Consider the following 23153-nt stretch of genomic DNA (forward strand, 5'->3'; position numbering starts at 1 on the left):
CACGGGCGTCCAACATATATTTAATTTGGTCTTCCCAAGTAAAATATTAATTGAAACAATGAATTGTGCTTGAAATCACATTGTACGTAATTCTCAAAATTAACCAAATTTAAGTTAAGAAAATAGAATTTACATTTACAAGGAAAACAATTCGAGCTCATACCATATTTTATTACAAAAATTAAGAAACAAAACACACAAAGAAACACGAGAGTATATATGAGTATTGTCTTTCACAAGTTAAACTTTGATATTATTTTATGGGAACCCAAAAAGAAATACATAAATAAATAAAGCATAGATAATGAAGTTATAGTACACAATAAAATGCGTAAATAATATTACATTTCTGTGGAATTTACACACAATAGCTGAACGGACCATTTAATTTAAATTTGATGTTACACTATGCTTTATTTATTTTTAAAACTTGAATTTAGAGAGTTGGCCAAGTCCAGTTCCAAAGAGAGACTTTTCTGATTATCTAGTTAGTGACATCCCCCAACTGTCAGCAAAGCAGGAGAAAAGACTTACTCCATCACATAACTCAATGGGTATTATGTGTTTCATGGCCTGCTTAGATTACACCATCTTGTGGGACTGCTAAAATAAAAATAAAAATAAAAATAACATATCTGCCAAAAATAAATATTCTGCGTGTTTCCTGAGGAAATCAGGCACTAAAATCACACAATTGAACAGAATAAACAAATTATCACATTAATCAAATGGATTTACAAACACAATACAAAAGTGTGTTCATGTAAAGCTAGAACCAGAGACAATCTATACAGAGAGACGTAAGTCCGTTAGTTTGTATCGACATAACCTGCCATCTGCGTGGGTACCAGAAACTATTTCGACACGTCAGATATCAAGGTTACTGTGGCGACTTTTTAAACTACATGAAACATGAACCATGCTCGGTTGTGGCGGGCTTTTCAAAATTTTCAAATTCATTATATTTTTTAGGAAATAATATATGGATCCTTAATTTCAGAAACAAAAATTGACATCAATTCTGACACTGTGTTAGTTTTTATTTTGAAAATAAGCTTATATGAGTGGACATTAGCCACAATAAACTGAAGCACAATAGGTTAAAATTACAAAAGTGCCTACAGTGAATTAAAATAATACAACAGACATAAATTTTAATAAATGGCTACCATAATTCTTTATCATATTTCTGTTACTAAATATCTAACCAGTTTTTATTATATATTTGTATTAACTGTGTACAAAAAAAATAAACATTTCAAAATGTAATAGCAGCCTTTTGAAACTTTTTATTTATATTTATTTTTAAACTTCACTGTATATTAAAGATTATAAAATTTATTTAATTACAAAAAAATATTTTTTTAAAGTGGTAATGCGTGAGTCTGTTTAGGTTTTAATTTAGATTAAGTAGCCAATTTTATATCGTTCATTTTAGTGTACTCGAGGATATGTTTTACCTTACCCCACCACAGTACGACATGCTTTTGTTGACAAATTTTATATATATATATATATATATATATATATATATATATATACACATACATACATACATACATACATACATACATACACACACACACAGATACTAGCGCAGGCGCAGAACAATGCAGCCATCAGACGAAGTTGTTACCTGTTGTCGCCTCGTGTCTGATTGCGACAGTTTTGTTGCTATTGTGTAAATGCATGCAAGTCAACTACTATCAAACAAAATTTGGCGTCGTGTCGTGCCTCATTCTGCGTGTGTCCCCGGAGGCTCTAGACTTTCAGTGCGCGGGAAACATCTGCTGTCTCATCGTAACATAAGATAATGTTATCTCTGGTGGGGACGATAGTCGGCATGACTTGCGGTACGTGACTGCCTGATGAGAAGGCGTCGCGGCTCGCGAAGCCCAGGTAGCTGCCGAGACCGCAACTGACCAGGTGGCTTACCTCCAGGAGCGACATACATGGCGGCGTCGATTTCCAGCGTCAAGTTCCACAACGGCGCCGAGATGCCGATTGTCGGCCTGGGCACCTTCAAGGTGAGTCACCCGCCCGGAAAGCCAACACAATTTCATGGAGTTCGCCATGGTCAATGGCGGCTTCAGGATGACTTTTCGGGAGGGGCTATCGCACAAAGAAAGGTCGCAGTTACAAAAAAATTAAAGTGGTCAGATGTTGGCCTTGGAATATTATTTACAAATTACAGGTTTAAAATACAGAACCTTAGTAGCTCCATGCAACTTTTGATGAGATAAAAGTTTAACATATGAAATTAAATATTTAAGTAAACATAAATATACACTAATCAATAAAATTGGTCTCGCGCCCCTTCTGGAGCCGCGCTTGGCCATGGTTCGGCACAGTCTACGTTATGCCCACAGCAGAATGACCCAGTTATAAATGTCAATAGTATCAACTGTAAGTGTTGTAGTGTGTTGGTTCAAGGTCACAATTAAGAGTAACTCAAACAGTTTTAGATAATAAAATGAGCAAGTACTTCTTTGTTGTTTTCTCGCTTGCAGCGCCTCCTATGTTGAAACAATGGCTCTTTCCCCAGTTATTAGAGGGTGAACCTGTAAACTTTATTTGGCAACAGGATGGAGCCCCTCCCCATTGGAATCTTTTTGTACGAGAGTGGTTGAATGTCGAAGTCTCCGACTGTTGTATTGGTCGTAATGGTCGAGACGACAGCTTTTTTTCACTGGCCTCTAGGTTCACCTGACATATCGCCACAATTTTTTTTTCTTTTAGGGCTTTATCAAAGATTCAAAGATCGCGTCTACGTTCCGTCGCTAACTAATGATTTGCCAGAGAGTTGAGACACAGAATTGCAGAGGCTATTGATTCCATTACTCTGGACATGTTAACCAAAGTGTGGGAAGAAATGGACTTTAGGTTGGATGTGTGCCGTATAACTAAAGGTGCACATTTTAAACAAAATTGAGTTAGTTTAGCTTCAATTTGATGTATAATTTGTTAAAAATAGCCTAAATTAAAATATAATATACATAGCATCGAAACTGTACATCACTGAAGTTGGCTTTATCTAAGACTTATTTTACTTCCCCTCATTTCCCCCACTCAGCATTGTGGGCGGAGCCAATGCGAACAACACTATCCATAAAAAAAGGGCACAAACCAAAAGGTACAGTATAGCCCATAAAAAGGCACAAGTCATAAAGCACAGCACTGACCATAAATAAAGGCCCAACCCAAAAGGTAAAGCACTGGCCATAAGAATGGAACAAACCAAAAGATAAAGCTATAAAGGTATTAAATGGTACAGCACTGGCCGTGAAAAATTACACAATCCAAATGGTATAGCACTCACCATGAAAAATGTCAAAATCCAAATGGTACAGTAAATGCCTTAAAAATTGGCACAAGAAAATAAATTAATTCAAAAATTAACAAATGGTAAAAAGTATACAGCATGAACCATTAAAATTGTGGTATAAGTGCAAATGGTTGGTTGTATCAAAAATTGTTTCAGACAAACGTTTTAGATAATATTTATAAGGTTTGTGAATAGTTTGAACGTATCTGATACTTATTATTTTTTTTTTTTTTCTGTATTTCAACCCCTGTTATTTTCCACCCCTCTCTGTTATGGTTTGTTGTATCGAAAATGTATTTTGACAAAAGTTTTTGGTATTACTCATGCGAATTTTATTGCGTTCAAACGAAAGCGATATTCGTCATATTATGTGAGTTATAGCGATTTTTCTGTTTTTAAAAATACCATCCCCATTTACACCCCTTTGGTCGAATTTTGCCCATTAACGAACTCGATCGAGATTTTCTATTACTAGATTTTATTTATCATTTTGGAAGTGATTCGTGTAAATTTAAATGTCCATAAAATGATATAGCATATATCCATAGTTATATAAATATATAATATATAAACTTTTGAGTTAATGATGGTTTTGGGGTTTTGGACCACGAAACGAAAAAATATATAAAATTTTTCCAGAATTAGCACAATGGTAATGGCTACTATAGGTAGTCTTTCTTCAAAATCTACGTAAAAACTATATCACTTCAAAATAGTGTCCGCAGTAATACTGGGTTTGGATTCATTCCTGGGCATTTATGCTTTGTGTTGTCCAAGTATTAACAGCGTACATAAGCATGATAAACAAAATAAAATCAAATTATTGAATATTTGATTATCATTCCATGTTTTAAAATTTTATTATTATATTAAACATCAATTTGAATATAAATATAAACACCAATTTTTGTAATAATTACTCAGTATTATCTCGAAAAACGTACCTAGTTTCTAGTTTATATAGGCAAAAATAACCATAGCCATGTGTTGTACAAAGTTACATCATCTTTCTTGCATCATTACAAACTATTTTTTTGGCAACTAGTTTCCGAAAGTATCTTTTTCAAAACTACAGATTTTTTTTTCTGTGCAGTTTCTGCATGTGTATGAAGCGACAAGAAATATAATCAAGGAATGTTATAAAAACGCCAGCCACGTTATTCTCTGTGAAAGTACGCCATTTTCTGCGTAGCATGAACACGTGAATTGCGCTCCCTGTTGGCACGTGAGCCGGGCGAGGTGAATACGACTCAGCGGGGTGCTGTCACAACTTAGAAACACATAACTTAGAAACCCACAAGATAGAATCTTCTAAGTTATGCCTGTTCTAAGTTGTGTGTTTCTAAGTTATGACGTTTCTAAGTTGTGATAGTTCTAACTTATGAATATCTAATTTATGAAGTTTCTAAGTTGTGTGGTTCTGCGTTGCGTGTTTCTAAGTAATGACAGTTCTAAGTTGTGTGTTTATAAGTTGTGATGGTTCTAAGTTATGACTTTCTAAGTTATGCCATTTCTAAGTTGTGTGTTTCTACGTCGTGTGTTTCTAAGTTATGATCGTTCTAACTTATGACAGTTCTAAGTTACGTGTATTTTTTCGAGGTTTCTAAGTTATGACTGTTCTAAGTTGTGTGTTTCAAGTTATGTGTGGTTCCCCGACTCAGCGAGGAGTGAGTTTTGAGCTCCGAGCTGTATGTCTATTCCTCCCCCCTACTTAGATCCGCACGACTGCCTGCTGTCAGCTTACAAACAGTTAGCTATCCCTCCGCTTGGAGCGACAGGGTCCATTCTCTCCCGCGCGTCGCCCTCCAGCTGTACCGAAGCAGAGCGTCACACCCTCCCCCTTCGATGGCTTCCTCGCAACTGAGACCCCAGCCACTGCAGATTCATCATATTGCCATCCGGGGCAGTAAGCGTGGGCGAGGCCAGAAACAGAAGTTTCTACAACTCGCTAAGTGCATAGTAATTCAGGTGCACCCCACACTGGTGAAGAATCATTTGAATCGACGGCGGGGGGTGCGTGTCTCGTGGGATAGGTTTTGGCACACGGGCCTGTGTGTGCGCTGGTAGGTCGTGTAATTCTATAAGAGTTACGTGTACCTAATTCGGCGGGGGAGTGAAGCTCCCCACCAGTTAGATCGGCCAACTGGCGTGATGTAGTGTCGTGTTGGTGTGCATTAGAGGCTTGTCGGTGTGCTGTAATTTCAAGTGACCTGGTTAAACTCGTGTGTGGCGTGTAGTGTAAAGCTGTGCGAGCCGCTCCTACGAACCCCTGGGAACACATAACATGCCAGGGTAGTTAGCCCTTTATTGCATGTAACAGGTAGTTCAGGTCGACACTCGCGCAGGCACATAATCGTGTGGTCGTGTTGGTGATGCGGTAAAAGAAATTACACGGATTAGTAAACCTCTGGCCGCCTTAGGGACCGAACCATTGCGTTCCGACATAGCTCGGACAAAGTTAGGCTAAGCCAGTATTGCTGTAGCTCGAGAGCCCAGCGGCGCTATCCCGAGTCTTATACAGACCTCTTCGGGTGTTCAGTGATCGGTTTTTATGCTGTTGTGAGTAACGTATCAGTTTGAAGTCACTCTGAAGTAGGGACGTTGATTGAAACACTGGAACACCCTTGACACGCGCAAAGTTTCCCCGCTACTACCATGGGGGAGAAACTCTAATTACCGAGACTGAGACCTAGTTTTTTGAAGTAGTTATGGGCCCGTCCGCTAGATAGTAGTTTTCATAATATATTGCTGACATAACTACATTAATGTATTAGGATAAGTAATTTATAAGCTATTACCAGGCAAACAAACCAGTGAAAATTCACTCTATTTAGGTAGCCACTAATTTTGTGGTGTGTAATACAATGAGTTTTTGCACCTCCTACTCCTTTATTTATTACATTACGGTTTATTACAAAACAGCATTAAGTATTTTCGCATCGATTAAATTAGTAAAATTTGTATGAGAACCTCTGTTCCGATTTTTTTTTATTTGCTGGTAGTTATGGGCCCGCCCAACAGATAGCGACACATGTCGCGTGAAACATGGTTTCAGTTTCCACTGTGAGGGTCGCACTTCTTTATTTTCCCTCCTTGTTCTGTGGCTACTGCCGGTGGCTGCAGATTTGTTCCGTGTGCCCTCCAGGCGTCCAGCGAGGTGGTGGGGGCGGCGGTGGACTCCGCCCTGGAGGCCGGCTACAGACACATCGACACCGCCTACGTGTACCGCAACGAGGCGGCCATCGGCCAGGCGCTGAGCAAGTGGTTGGACTCAGGCAAGGTCAAGAGGGAGGAGCTGTTCATCGTCACCAAGGTGCGTCACTTGGGCCCCTCTCCGCGGGGAAACCTAACATGTACATCAAGCTCTGTCCCTGCCCGAACACGCCCGAATATTCACCTTCGGCCAACCTCGGGTTCATTTGTATATATATTTTTATTTAATTGTTTATTTTAATGTAGCTATACTAATCTAACTAACCTTCCATAGTGTTTTAAAGTGTTTTTAATGTAGCTAACCTAACCGACCACTTTTAATATTTGAATTCATTTTTCCTGCGCAAAAAATAAAACAAATCCCGAGGTTGGCCGAAGGCGAATATTCAGGCGTGTTCGGGCAGGGGCAGAACTTGATGTACATCTCAGGCTTGTCCTCTCCGCGTGCACCGCCGCCGTCGACTGGTCGCTCCGGAACAGGGGTGGCCAACTGGCGTCCCGCGGCACGTGTATCACCCAGATATTAGAGAAAGTTACAGATGGAGCATGAGCTCTGAGCACTGTGGCCAGTTTGTTCACACAACAAGATGGCGGCCATTTGTTTATTTAGTATATAGAAATGCAGTTTACTACATACTCCTGTACACAATCATTTTTTCTCGAGTCAACAGTCTTCATTTGTTTAATATTCATGCACTTTTCCACCATCATACATACATCACTTATGAGAAAACGTGGTTTTCTTCATCTCACAATATGGCGGCGACCTGCTTCCCCCTTACGTCCCCTGGCTTCAGCAGAGATACCTACAAACTGTGTTTATGCTCCATCTGTAACTTTCTCTAATCTCTGGTATCACCAGGCCCGTATAAACAGTCTTCCAATACTTATGTAGCCTATTATCGGGAACACTATCTTAACTCTATCTTGTATTAACAGTCTTTGTTTGCAAATTTGTAGAATACAGTTGTCAGCAGAAAATGTTCAGAAGCGACAGCAGTTACAGATATACTTAATAATACTATTAAATAATATTTCCATCACGTAACCCGTATATTGCAAAAAATAATAATTTTTGTTTACTAGTTTTTTATATTTTTTGTAAATAATATTTATCAAATGCCGCAATTTTATTTACTACTCACTGTACAAAACATAGACGGCATAAAATAAGTAGTAAAACAATGCAATATTATTTCATATGTACCTGACCCTCTGATTAGTTTAAAAAAATAATAAAAATTATTGGGCTCTCAAATAGAGTGAATTTGGCAGTCAACAGATTACTTATGGCCTTTTTTGTGACATCACGCAGACAGTAATGATCCTGTGGGGAGTTGATTGAGGCAATGTCCCCCCCGTTATATACTCTTTGATTTAAAAAAAATTGAAGTTTTAAAAAATAAGTTACTAATGCAGCAACTGATATGTGTACAATTTATTTTTGTAAAATTGAACCATTATACACTCTTAAGTGCTCCTTTTTAGTTTAATTCTGTTGACACGATGGTGTAAGTGCGTTAAATCTTCATTTTAAATACTTAATATTTTTCAAAAATTTTAACTACCCATTTTCTGGCGAGGTATCATACCACCTAAAAACCCTCCAAACATTCGCCCTCCCCCCATTTCCCTAGATTAGTTAGTTATTGCATGTAGAAAATAAAACATTTCTGAAATTGATTTGTTGTCTGGCTACCGCTCATTCGACGATTTGACCGTGATTAACACAGCAGTCCCACGTTGCAGAGGAAGAAGTGAAGCATCATGTGCTAGTAAAATAGTAAGTCACACACAGCCAGCAGAAAGCGGAATCTTTCAGAAGACCGTGAACAATACCGAACAGTCTTAAAATATACAAGGGTTCCATGTAATTAAGGTGTACCTTGGGTGGGTGTCTTTTGAGGCATGTAAAATTAACTACGATTCAAAGGTGAAAGAAGAATTATCTTCCAAGGGTTTAATGCATAGCTTGCCACCAAATATATCTGTTTGATGACCTGCTTTATAGTAATCGCTTGGCAGTCGACCAAGATAAGATACTTGATGTGTGATAACGTGGATGGTTTGATATATTACTTGGTATTATGTTAAAGAGACAACTTGAGTTTCGTAAGTTCAATGGACTTGCCCCATTGTTTCTCTAGCTTCACTACTCCTTCCCGGAAATAAATTTCTACAAGACTTTCAAATGTTTACTTCCTGCATGCCCCTTCATTTGACTGAAATTTTCGTCCTGCCAGAAAAATATTTTCCAGTTTATTAAAAATATGGGAATTGCAAGTAGTTTATGTGAATAGGCATGATACAGAAGCAGGTCAAATCGCAGCCAAACCAATTTTTGCTCTGCGACACGGAAACGTAATTGTTTACAGACAATTCTACAATGGCAACATTGTAGCGAGGTTTAGACGCTCACGTACTTCTTCTATATATTTTTAGATAAGTTTGGTGTTAATCCGTCCACGGTATTAAAGCACAAGCTTCTATTGGCACGCTGAGAGTAGGTATGAAAACAATAGTTAAGTTCAATTATATAGTGACCAGCTTTCTGCAGTGTGGGCACTCAGTAGTCAAATGACTTTTGTTAAGTTAAACATGAGTGAATTAAATCTTGAGAAAGCTATACATGTATGTATAACATTTTTTTTCCATTTTATTAACAGACAAAGACTGAAAACAATTTGTAATCGACTAGGGGTAGTAGAAGAAACTATTGGAAGTTTAAGGATTTATTATACTTCTACTATCGGACCGACCACAATTAAGGATATCTGACACTCTCCAAACAGTTCTTGCAAAAACAACTTAATATAATTGTACGTACGAGGGTGTACAACGTCGACTGTTGAATTGTTTGATTAGCAGACAGAAATCTTAACTATATAATGAAACGGCTCCTATAAATGCGGAAAAGACTTGAAAAAAGTATTGTACCCTGTTTTGGACCTGATTTTCGACAAGTCATTTTATTAAAATACTGCATGTATTGTTAAAAATAACGAAACAGTTAAAAAACTATAACGTTTCCCTATGTCTTTGTGAACTTTGTTTCTCGCCATCATTCTGAGATGGCAGCACCGTTGTGACGCATTTCCGTTCCATGCGACTTCCTTTCCCATCACGCAATTACTCCTACCGAATGCCGTATACCGTGAGTTAAGATGTTACACATTAAAAAAAAAAAACTGTAAACTCCACCGGGACCCCATTGGTGCACGGGACTATCATTTGACGGCCCTACGTCAATCATCTGGAGTAGGTAATACAAGTTGCCACTTCGGGACGGCTAGAGCTGGGCCATGACTGTGCCATGTTCGCTCTACGCTGTCCTGAGGTTGCCTTGAGGTTGTCTTGAGGTTGCTACGAAGGACCCTGACACAGGCAGGGACGTCGGAACAGGGGGGGGGGGGGGCAGCAGGGGCGAGTCGCCCCCGTGCTGTTATGCATGGGGGAGCGAGATTAGCATTTCACCTCCCTCCTTTTCCCAGAATAAATGTTTGGTCCAAGTAGTATTTTCTCAACCAGTAGTTACAAACGTTGCATTGGTGATCACATTCATTAGAAAATCAAATTTATGATTGTCAGTATACTGTAAAATGATTGCAAATTCATAGATGGTATTTTATTTAAATTGTACGACATCTTCTGTCAGAGTAGTATTTAATACATAGGCTACTACGTCATCAAATTCTTGGATTGGTATATTTAATATTTTGGTTCGGAAACTCATTAAATAGCACAATTTTGCATCTAAAATTCTAAATTTTGCCGGGGGAGGGTCCCTGGACCACCGCTCTAGGACTGAGGTAAGTGTGATACATCTTTTCGCCCCCCCACTCATGAAAACTTTCCGACGTCCCTGGACACAGGCGGGTGCTCTTGGCGGTGATTACAGCTGCCGCCCTTCGGCAACAGGGCGGAGTGCGTGGAGAAGTACCTGAAGAAGTCCCTGGAAGCGCTGCAACTCAGCTACGTGGATCTGTACCTGATCCACGCCCCGATGGGCTTCGTCGATAAGGAAGGAGTGAGTCCCTTTGTCCGAGATGGAACTGGACATGACCACGGACCTCCTCGGCACCTGGAAGGTATGGCACGAGACAGTCGCCGTGAAACCTGACCCTTTTACACACGCCTTCGTGTAACTGCGGTTTTTTTTTTGAACTTCGAATGTAACTAACAATTTTATTGTTCTCCAGTGCAATAACGCGGGCGTCACCATGCGTGAGTCAATGCTGGGCTTGCAAGCAGCTTGCCTCAATAATGACAGGTACATTACCATCGGAACCTGTGAAGTAACAAAAATACTTTATGCAATTTTCAAATCAATATTTACCTCATTTTTAATGGGTCAGTAGCTTTTTCTTTAACATCACTTGAAACATTTATGTCTAGCTTTTAACAAATTAGTGGATTTAATACAAAAAAGATGGGTGCGTACACTTATTTATACACGTTATACTTACAATTTATACTTGTACACAAGTTATACTTAGTCTACTTGATGTAATAAAAAGCTAACTTTAATTTGGCATGCATTTAATTAATATAAATAAAATAATAAAAGGATTGGATACATATTATAAATAATGTTGGTAAAGTATAAATAAATATTTTTTTTTAAATTCTCTTTAGTTGATATTAATATAAACACATGTATAAAATGAATTATTTAATTTAGTAAAATAAATGAAATATATTGTTTATTGATAATGAAAATCAATAAATATGCTGAATGTTTATTCAAAATTAATTTTAATTATATAGTCAATAATAATGTAACATTTTATAATGCAAATAAATTATACATCTGGAAATATAACCTTATTTATATAAATACACTTAAAAATACATGTGAAAAGGTTTATAATACAATTTCTATCACTAATATTCACAATAAATAAATGTTTTTAATGATATGGGCAAGTATTCAATATCAATTGCTTAACTATACGATTTAAAAGCACATATATAATTTTTATTTGTTGTAGAATTTTTTTTTATGCTGTGAAAATTTTGTTGCATGGTGCGCGCACATTGTAAAAATTATTTCTCACAATTTTTTCTTAATTAAAGAAGTATAACATTGAAAATCTTGAAGTTACACGGAGGCAAGTATATATTCGGACGTGTACGAAAGTATTTATGAATAGTATGTGCCCCAGTTGTGCGACGTTTACGCGAGAGGTTTTTTTTAAATCCAAATTTTGACGCCTTAAAATATCGGTGCGACGATTGTGTGATAAAACAAGGTAAATAGGAACTTTGTTACAGACTATTGGGCAAATATTTTTATTTTTATTATAACGAACGCTGGGCTGCAGGTAAACACTCAAAAGTGAATAATTAAATTAAGGCCTTGGAAGCGTCAGCCCAGAAAACAAAACAATAACAACAATAATCACAGAGGTGCCCAGACATCGTATAAAAGAATTTTATTTATAACCTCCTAGCAACTCTAGTAGGCTATGTGGATCGGGGATGAATACTAATGAAATAACAAGACTGGTGGTTTGATTTATATAAGTGCCCTTTTTACTAAAATAATTTACTTTTTGTTTTTATCTTTTAATTACATTGGTATTAAAACATATTGATTACAAAATGGAGGGAGCCCCGGGGCAACAAAATACATATAAAAGTAACACCATAATACCTCTTGAATTTAATACTGGTTTTAAGTTAGCTCGCAGGCTCAAAAAAAAAACAATTACATTGACATTTAATTATGTCCTGTGTCCTGGCACCAGAGGTTTCGGCAGATTAAAGTCCAGAATAAATCATTTTGAGTAGAAACTTGGAGATAAACTCGGAGTTAAACTTGGAGTGGAGCTTGCAGCTAATTTTGGAGCTTGCAGCTAATTTTGGAGATAATCTTCGAAGCTAATTTTGGAGCTCATTTTGGAGGCTGATTTTGGAGGCTGATTTTGGAGGCTGATTTTGAACCTCAACTTGGACCCCGCCTGCAACCAAAGTCCCAAATTACTTAGACTGGTTAACAGGCGGCTAGGACTGGGCAAAAATATGCCCAGGGAAAGGCAAAAAAAAGGGGGGGGGGGAATGATGACGACCACTTACCCAAAACAGCGGGGTGAAGTCATGTAGGCTGGCTGCAGGAGCAGAGAAGGCAGCTCGCGGCACGGATGGTCACGGTAGACATGTTGAGAGAGAGATAAATAATTTAGATTAGCAAATAACTATTGCGGGCAGCAAAATTTAAAACTAAGAAAATTGAGGCCTCTTTGTCTTGACGTTGGCGACTACATGACGTAGTGTCGAGTCTTGGTCGAACAACGGAGAGTAACTCTCGCGGATCGCGACGCGTGGTCCGCACAGACCAGATGCTGCCCGCCGAATCTCCAAAAAATGGCGTCGGGGCGTCTAATTAAAGGAAGCAACTGCCCCCAGCCCAAGAAAGGGGGGGGGGGGGGGGTGGTGATTGCCCGAAGGTGTCCGGAGATGCCCGAAGGGGCGAAGCAGACTGCAACATGTTCGCTGCGCTCTCACGCGAGTCGTAGGCGAACTAAAATCGCAATCGCACTGCGACTGCTGCCAAGGTCGATTGTGACAAGCTGTCTCTTATGGGAGGGATGAGTATTGCGCTCTGGTGGCCAAGACGAGAACCTGTCTGGAGGGTCACAGAAACGTCCGCTAGAGTGCAGTGGGCGCGCTCGCGACCAGCGCTCAGAGCAAGGTTAGGGATTTTTCCCGCCGCTAGACTTAGCTGAGGGCTCTGTTTGACAAGTGGGAACGTCCTTGGGGAGACAAGGTCTCCGCCCGGGGTTCACTGGGGGTCGTTGCTCCGGGTTTGAGTTCACGTGAAGCCACCGGTGGTTGATGAGGGGAGGGGGGTTTAAATTTGCTAAGTCGCCTGGGAAAGGCGTCATGTGGACCGTCCCGAGGCTTTGCCGCTGGCTGTAACTTGGTCCAGTACGTGACGGCAAAACCCTTACGTATGCTTGCCTCCGAGAAATGAAAGTTGCTAGTAGTGGGGTTGGGGTAGCGTTCACTAACAAGAAAGTCATTCTGTTACATGGAGAAAACGTGACGCGAACCGCGGCCGAGATGCTGCGATCACAAATCGTCAGCAAACAGTATCTAATAGAAGCCTGCGAACAAGCACAGGTGCACTGGGTAGCACAAGATTACGTCGGAGTGTACAGTAATGGAAACAAAATTTAATAAAATAAAAAAATACAAATTTATTATTTGGTTTCCTTCTTTAAAAATTAAAAATTAAATTTGAATTCGTACATTTGTGCCTGAAAGTGGCACTGAAACGGCACATTATCTTGATTGATCATAGAGCCCTATATGACATGTTCTTTGCAAAGTGAAATTAGTTGGATCTTAGTGGTTGGCATTTGCACCTTTGATTGACAATTAAGTGGCCAAGATAACCATTAATATGGCACCAGTAAGGAATCTGACTGTTTGGTAATTGACACTAGTGCACTCTAGTGGATAACAAGTAAAGCGAGATGGCAATCAACACTAGCGTTATTTTGCAGATGAAAAGAGAATCCGATCGGGCAATGGTGGGGACAGAAATGAATATATATGTATTGTTAAAGGGGGGAGGGGTCAGTTTTCTGGCGGAAGGCATAGAGGAAGAACTTCTCACCATCTTTTATGAGTGGCCATTTCGGAGATTAAAACCAGAACCTTCTAATTATATGATGCATTTGGAATTTTTAATGGATCAATTTTTGTATAATATTAAAAAAAATATTTTAAAAATAATTTATTATATTTTTGCATCCATCGGGTTCCAACTAATTAGTCTTAAGTCAATACCATGAAACAGTTAAATTTTAATTTCATATAAAATCTTCTAACTAAATTTTAAAACTCAAAAAGCCACCAAACGGCAGTGGGTATAAAGCATTTTCTGGACTTCAAACAGCAAAATTCAAAATGGTGGCCTTTGGAATGCTCTAAAATCCAAGATGGCAAAATAAAATTTGGTGGCCGGGGTTGAGGTCATACATGACGGTGGTCAGGTAAACGTTAAGGGTGAAGGTCACCAGAGATGGCAGCCATGATGCCATTCAAGATGGATGCTGGCTCTGGCACCTCACGAGAATCCAGGGTTCTACTACAACTTATGTATTGTTAACACTGTAAAAGTATATTTTATATTTTTGAACACAAATGTGATACACTTAACTATACAATAGACTGAGGAGATAGAAGCACTCATCGTAGGTCAGCATAAAAATCCTTGCAGTAGCGTTGCCAAAGGATAGCAAAGGTTATCTTCGAGAGTATTCTCGTCGTGTTGCTGTGTTCATGGGACATAGCTGCACGAGGATGCTCAGCTGTGATGCACTCTGGTTCATTAAGGCGATGGAGGCGCAGGTGGACGCCGGCAGGGCCCGCTCCATCGGCCTGTCCAACTTCAACTCGCGCCAGATCAAGCGCATCGTGCGGGCGGCCAGGATCCCGCCGGCCAACCTGCAGGTGGAGCTGCATGTTTACTACCAGCAGAGGGAGCTGGTGGCCTTCTGCAAGGCCTTGGACATCACCATGTGCGCCTACGGCCCCCTGGGGGCGCCTGGAAATTCTGCCGAGTAAGAACAGTAAAATTAAAGGACACTAAGAATTATAAATATGGCCGTAGAACCAAAGTTCTGTACTCGCAACCGTTCACATATGGGAGTGTACACAGAAGGAGAGGTGATGGGGGAATGCATTTTCCTCCGAAATCCTAAAAAAAAAATACCATTCTCACCAACATATTGAAATAATTTGGAAGTAAACAGTGGGGAAAATGGTTCTCTCCCCACTCCCACCCCTCGAAATTAAATTTTGTGTATGGTCCTGGTCACATGTTACTGTGATAAACTATTGTTTAGAACAGGTCTAAATTGGGATCATTCTGTTTGTATGGTACCGCCTCTTGGTAGGGAGTTCTTGTGCCTATCAGGTTGATGCACATCCGACCTTTAACGGGTGTTAGGCCTTGCGTGGAGTAAATGGAAAGGCCTGGAGGAGATTGTTCTTGACAGTTGGAAATATTGTTTCAGTGTTGGTTCCTTCTTTATGAGAAGGGGTAAGATGCGAGTACATAGCCTTTCTAACCCAAGCCCACCTCAGCTCCACTTGTTTCGCTGAGTAGCTATCAGAGGATAGGGCGAATGGGATGGTGGAGACCGTGTCTGCAGGTACAGGCGCTGCCAGCATCCACCATTAGCGAGCTCGTGCTCCGACTCCACCAACGACAGTTCACCTCAGATCTCTTAAGAGCAGCACTGTGCTAGAGGAGGCTGTCTGGTGTCATGAAAGGTGGCATCTTGCAAGAGTGAAAAAGTTTGGGAGCATAGCATAGTCGCTAGCACTTCGTCCTGCCTCTACCTTCACCAGATCCTTGTGGTTGGCTTCGATTAGTCGTATGATGACATCTCAGACTTGAAGTACGTCTTGAGGCACTTCTTGTGGGTGTCTACAATGGCACGTGATTAGGGGAAGGGCAGGGGTTTTTGATGACTTTAGAGTCCACATGAAAAGAATCCACTCAGCCTTATTCCTTCCTACCTCTCACTCCTCACCTATCCCTCCTCATAGTACACACCAAAATGATCCAGCCAGACCACACCTCCTTTCCCTACCCTCCCTGACTGAATCCCTTTGTTGTGGAAATATTATAATGTGGTGTTGGAGAGGGTAGGGAGTGTGGACTGTCTGGATCCATTTGACGTGGTTTCAAAAGTGATACAGTACTCTTATCCTTCCTCCACTGACGTGGTGTGGACGACATGAACACAACCCGTTACCTCTGCCATAACCTGATGGCCTCTTCCATTAATTCATCTCTCTGGACGGCTTAGTCGAGACAATTGAATTTCACTCTGTCACGATTGGAAGGGCGTGACTCTTTCTTATGAATTTTATTCTATTCCTTTGCCTTGCATGTAGCAGCAGACTGTGGCCTGATCAGGAGTGAGGAGTAGAAGGGCCAGCCAGTGGTGGGTGTGAGGACCAGTTCCGAATGGGGCTGCCTCACCCCTCAACAGAAATCTTGCTCGAACGTCCTGGTGGTCGACACCTGACCGATGGAAGGGTAACTACAGTGCTGATCCTTCCGTTGATCATCATGGGTACCTTGAGATCTGATACGTCCACCGGTTGGATGTGGGTACTGGGAGGAAAGATCTGGTTCATTATAACATTGGTTTGTTCATTGGTTCATTATAAAATTGGTTGATTCATTTGTTAATATTAAAATTTTTCATTTTTGGTACCCTATAAACCTTCTACAGAACTTTACTGTTGTATTTTCCCTGCACACGTTTCTCACTGTATATTTCCACCGAACTATGAATTGCAAAATTTATTCGGTGCTGATGTAAGCGCATATACTTACGTTTTTCTTTAATGACTAAAACACGTGTCTTTCGATACGTCTCTTGATGATTAAGAGCCAGTACGCAAACTTTATGATCTAACAAGTGTGACCAAAAACTTAAAGAAATAGCATATAAAAAAAAACCTAATCTTTCAAAACGCTGCACAAACTGATATTGCATTCTGAAAATTTGATTGAAATGAAATAGTTGAGTTGCATAATGTAGTAACTTAGTGTAGTTTTATGGTATTTTTAAAATATTTGGGACATATTAAAGTGTAAATATTTTTAAGAGTTGGATGAACTGTGCATAGAAAATAATTTAGATTCTTCTAATTTATTTTTCAATATAACAGAGGGGAAAGTCTAAGAAATCCTAAAAAAAAAAACTAAAAAAAAAAACAATTATTGCTACCAACAAAAGGAAAAATAAATTGAAAGCAAATAGACAAAAATGTTCTGACTCTCCCCGTCCTCCCAAATGAAATTCTGCAAACGCTCGTGCATAAAGTAAAGGATTTCTTAGTCTAGCATGTTTGGACTAAGGCCGTGATAGTTAGGCGATTTTGCTGGATTATCAAACGTCAAAATAATTTAAATGAAATTAATATATATATATATATATATATATATATATATATATACAGTACGAGTACAGTGACATTTAAAACAAATTGTAATATCCTGGTACCAAAGATATTAAAATTACCCAAGGGTGTTAACGCAAATTCGCGTCTTGGCGGTCAAGGTTAACAAAAAACCCAAAATCCACCGGGAAACAAAAATCAGAACAATAGCGGATCGATCGGTGCTGGTTAACGAAATGTGTCAAACAATAAACTGCAGGATTAAAGAACTCTGAATTAAATATTTCCGGATTAAAGAACGTCGACTACATCAGTAAGGATATTTGCGGTTCCAGAGGCGTAGCCAGAGGGGGGGGGGGGTTAGGGGTTCAAATACCCCTTAGCACCAAATCTTTAATTAATTTCTTATTAATCATTCAAACAAATTTCATATTAAAATTAATAAAATTTTTACCATTACAATATTTAAATTTTAGTACCAGAAAACTGCTGAAATAGCACTATTTTACACCTTAAAATCCAAATGTTCCCGGGGGAGGACCCCCGGACCCACTGCTTTAACATGGGGGGGGCCATGCTTCTTAACACCCCCCGTACACAAATCCTAGCTACGCCACTGTAGCGGTTCCGCACGTAGCTGAGGGAAGGCTGTGATCGGTGTGACGTGGGCAGGGCGCCGAGTCCTCTGACGGACCCTGTGGTCGCCGAAGTGGCCCGCAGACACGGCAGGACCTCGGCGCAGGTCCTGCTGAGACACGTCCTGCAGAGGGGCGTGGTCGCCATCCCCAAGAGCTCCAACTCCAGCCGCATCAAGGAGAACTTCCAGGTGAGCCGTCAGTCGTTTCCTTTCATCCCGTGCTGTTCAATCCTCACCGACGAACGCAGCGCGGAATAGGACACATTACAAGGAGAAAAACGAGCAGAAAAAAAAATTCGTTGTCTGTAAAGTCGGCTTACGGACGATAGTTTAACGTGACAAAGTCATAACAAAACACTGATGAAATGATTGCGTACTTTTATGAATAAAATTGAATCATTTTTATTGAATTACTAGCTGCCCGACCCGGCTTCGCACGGCTATACTAATGGAAAAAGAATTATGCCACATCTCCCATTTACAGTAATGGTAAATAATAAAAATTTATTACAATGCTGTATAATGTACCGATGGTTTCCCGACTCGTGCACGCAACGTACAACTGATGTACCCGTACTTCGCTACGGCAGTCTACAGGCAGATCACTCTTGCGCCGCTCATTATACATGCCCCTCGTTGTGGGTACGCCACTGCCGCGCGATGCCTGTTGCCATGGAGACGCAGAAGGCATGAACAATGCAAAATACTGTTCTCATGCAGACAAAGTACCCACTGTTGCCTATTTTTAACCACCTATGCTATGGGATCTAATTTTCGGAAAATGTCATCCTGCGTGACATAAGGAACATTACTGTGAAGTTTCAAGTCTGTAAAATATATATACTTGAAAAAAAAAAGGGCAATTTTTGATATTTAAAGTACTTGCAAAATTTCAACGGTGATGAGGACTGCACTAACAATGAAATAGCCGTTGCCATAGAGACGAATGAAGCATCAACAAAGCAACAGCCGTTGCCATGGTGATTTCCTACCAAAAACTGGAAATAAAAAAAAAATTTAGGGGTGGACTACCCCTAACATTTAGGGGGATGAAAAATAGATGTTGGCCGATTCTCATAAATACCGGATAAGCACAAAAAATTTCATCAAAATCGGTCAAGCCGTTTCGGAGGAGTATGGCAACGAAAACTGTGACACGAGAATTTTATATATTAGATCACTATTTTGTATGGATACAAAGAAGGCGTGAAATGAAATCTACAATTTAATTGATAAATTAATTAACTAATTGACTAATTAATTCAAATATGTTTATTAATTTAACGAAGAGATTATTTTAACAATAACTTTTGTACATGTTTTTTATTTAACTTCTTCCAATCTGTGTTATTCTGTTAAGGATAGGACGATGATAGGAAAAGTAGGAAAACGAATGGAAGTGTTTCAAGTTTAATGTACCTCGAAAAAGTCAAATCGATGGTTGTTCCAATCGAGTAGAAGAGATATAGATGCGGCGCAAGCGTACAATGAGCGTAACGGGACACAGCACAACGGGACCATGCGCGTAACGGAACACTTTTTCGTGCATGCAGCCGGCTTTCATCGATTTATTAGACGTCACGTCAAAAATTAAACAGTAAAAAAGCTCACAGACAAGAATTTGTGTGTGTGTGTTGTTAGGTGTTCGACTTCAACTTAGACGAAGCTGACCTTGAGAAGCTGGTTGCCCTGGACAGAGGATCCAAGGGCCATGTCTACAGCGCCTTCTTCAGAGAACCGTGAGTGTCTGCAAGGAAGTCTTTCACGGGGAAGGTCAAACCAGCGATTGTTCTATTCCAGCACCAAAAGAAAACAAAGGATATAAACCTATGGTGTTCAGTACAAAAGAATCATACATCAGTTTTGTAAGTTATGTTATAACGAAGGGAGCGCCTTGCTGGGTGAAAGAGATCCACAAGTGCCGGGGCAATAAGGGTGACACGGGCTCGCGCACCACATGCATCTTAGCCTCTACGCGCCACGCACCGAGCTGGCGTGCAGTCTTCGCTCGGTGACACGCCTCTATGGGACTTAAAGGTTTGACCCTGTGGTTCACTGTAAAAAAAATTGTTCGTAATTTTACAAGGAAAAACCTTGGATGCTCAGTTGCCAACGATAACACTTGTAGAACTGCAAGGCGTTGCTTTGGAAAATTGCAAATGGTACAGAGCTCTGACTTGTAGTTTAACAAGTGTTTCAAAAACTGTAAAATTAAAAAAAATTATTACAGTTTTGTATGTTTTTTACGATACTGACGGTACTACTAAATATTCTATTTCTAAAAAAAATCAGTGAAAAACAAGTTTTAGCATATTTTTTTGTGTCCAAAAAAATGCATATTACAAGAACTAAACTAATACTGGAAAGGGAAGAGGTTCTTAAATTCAATTTTTGGTTTGACACCTTTAATAAAACTCGAGTGGCTAGTAAATTGTTAAAGAGCCCGTAGCTCTGCTCTGTGTTTTGTGGCCTAGCTGTGCGAAAAATTTTAAGACATGGAAATAATCTTTATAAATTTTAGTCAATGTCGTAAAGAGCAAGAATATATGTTTTAAAGCTATAGATGCTTGACTGGTTATGCATTCAGTGTAATGAGATTATGTCTAATGAAATGATACCAACTTAAAACACTCAAAATTAATCAAGATATCAACACCTAAAACAATACACAACTAACAAAATCCTAGTTTTGAGTCAGTTACCTATAGAACTGGCATCATTATAGTAATAATAAAAAAAGGTGACATATTTAACCACATAAAACTGTCACATTTCTATATGTGGCTATTTTGAAACAATTTGAACCAAGAAAAATTGCCACTTCTCAACACATGGCATCTGTTTTGGAATAACTGGTAACTGCACTATTGTCGACGGTCTGTGTGCAATAGAACAACAAATTTGTTCTGCAGAACTCTCAAAAACTACAGAATGAAAAAGTGACACATGCCAAATAACAATAGAATTTATATGAAATTCAGATGAAATGTTATTTTCACAAGTTAACAGGCCACTTTGCGACGTAACAAATAGGTGTAACTCAAATTGGGCCATTGTTAAGTTGAAACAGTATTGTTTTAGGTGTGCGATCTATTTGTATTGAAGGAATAATATGTTGCAAAACTTGGAAAGCAGCAGTTGAGGGTTTGTTCATGCATCTCTGCTGTTTAATTTATGCTTCCGTGTTTGTGTTTTTAGGTTTATCAGACACCCAGAGTATCCATTCAACGATCCCTACTAGCAGGCTGAATTGCTACTCTGTACCAGACAATTACCCATCGTAGATGGAAGAAGAATGAGTGAAGGTGTTTGTGGTTCCTGATGTTTCCAACATGTACTTGCAGTTCTATAAAAATCCTTCATTTTTTTGTCAAGGTTTTTTTTTGACAGGGGCAGGTTCAACAAAAAAAAAATAACGCTCATTGGTATGCCTGCACCATCGGTTTATTCCTCGCGATTGGCGGCCGTCTACAAGTGAAGCCATTGCCTTGTTTGGCCGGACCATTCAAGACGCATTTGCTTCAGCACTAAATGGCTGATGGCTTGGGATTGGTGTAACAACGGTACAAATTTGCCTGAAAGAAACTCAACAAATTGTGAAACATACACGATGCTACAATGTTTTAACTTGCATAATCTGTCAAAATATTTTTGTGAAAAATACATGTCCATACTTGGTGCTTTATTTGCTTGTTTGTTTTTGCAAGTCATTTCAAGGATTTGAGTAACTTTAAGAATACATGCTTTAAAGACTCTTGGGAGACGAGACTATGCATGTATAATGAATTACAAGCCACTTAAAAAAACCTCTTTGACGCTCATTTAACACGACTCGGATAGAACGTTTGAATGGAAACTCAACACCATATAAGTGTAATACGAAAGACGGCTGCAAAGCTATGAGAAACATGTGAGTCGACCAAAGAGTCCGCCACCCAATCACCTACCACTAATAGTTTTATAAGCTAATTTTAAGGTTCAGAAAAATCTATGTTCAACTTTCATAAAAAAAATTTTTTGTTTATCCCTACTAATCCATACTAAAATTATAAATGCGAAAGTGTGTTTGCCTGCTTGTCATTTCGCGCAGCAAAGGAGCAACAGATCGACAAGATTTTTTGCATATAGATAGTTAATGGGCCGGAGTGAGAGTGTCATATAGACTACATATAATTATGAAATTCCATCACTAAGGTAGTGTAAAAGGTTAATTAATTTATAATAGAAAATCCTAGAAGGTAGGCCATAAACACACAAACAGTGAGTTGGTGTCATTTCTGTATGTCCACTACACGGTCATATAGTAAGGTTTGGCAACTTCCTATCCTTCTTGGCGAAACCCATCTGCTTAGTAAGCTTGTGGCTGCTAGCGAACTAAAGGTTCTAATAACAAGCAGTTTAGTTTAGTACTTGGTCAATAGTTGGCGTTGCCTTGAATTTGTACAGCGCTATCTTTTGGTGCATACGTCACGTCTTTCCCAGGGGTTTCTTACCTTTCCACAAAATGAAGCTGAAGATTAGCTTCAGGTTTTGCTGATGTGTAGCTTTGATGCTCCGGGATTGTGATATAATGGGTACTTTAAAATCAAAACTTTCCATTTTTCAAGTGTATAACCTACAGACTCGAAACTCAGTGCTGAGAGAAACACTGGTCTTAAGTAATCTTTGTGAGATATGAACAAACAAACAACAAAAAGTAAGGTTGGTTTCATAAACCACGTCTGCCTCTCGGTCATCACTCGTTCACTGTATAATTTTTTATTTGTAAGTGGAAATGAAATAAAAATGTAACCTTACAGACATTTGTACATTTGTTAATTTACACAAAAGCAACCATATCAGTACTAAAAACTGAGTTCGGATTTTTGTCCAGGCATTTATACTTTATGTTGCCCCAGTAGGCCAATAGTTAATTTTTAAATTGTTCCCAGAACAGCTTTCCGGTATCAACTCCGCAAATTAATGAACATAATAAATTCCAATAGTTGAACATGCTAACATATTTTCCATGGCTTGAAAAAATTATGCTTGTATAAAACATTA

The 23153-nt window shown here is 39.3% G+C and overlaps 1 pseudogene; it reads left to right on the forward strand.

Moving 5' to 3' along the window:
* Positions 1 to 1443: 1443 nt before the first annotated feature.
* Positions 1444 to 21795, forward strand: LOC134532035 (1,5-anhydro-D-fructose reductase-like; annotated as a pseudogene).
* Positions 21796 to 23153: the final 1358 nt, after the last annotated feature.

The sequence above is a fragment of the Bacillus rossius genome, chromosome 5 (assembly GCF_032445375.1).
Source record: "Bacillus rossius redtenbacheri isolate Brsri chromosome 5, Brsri_v3, whole genome shotgun sequence".
NCBI classification, from domain to species: Eukaryota; Metazoa; Arthropoda; class Insecta; order Phasmatodea; family Bacillidae; genus Bacillus; species Bacillus rossius.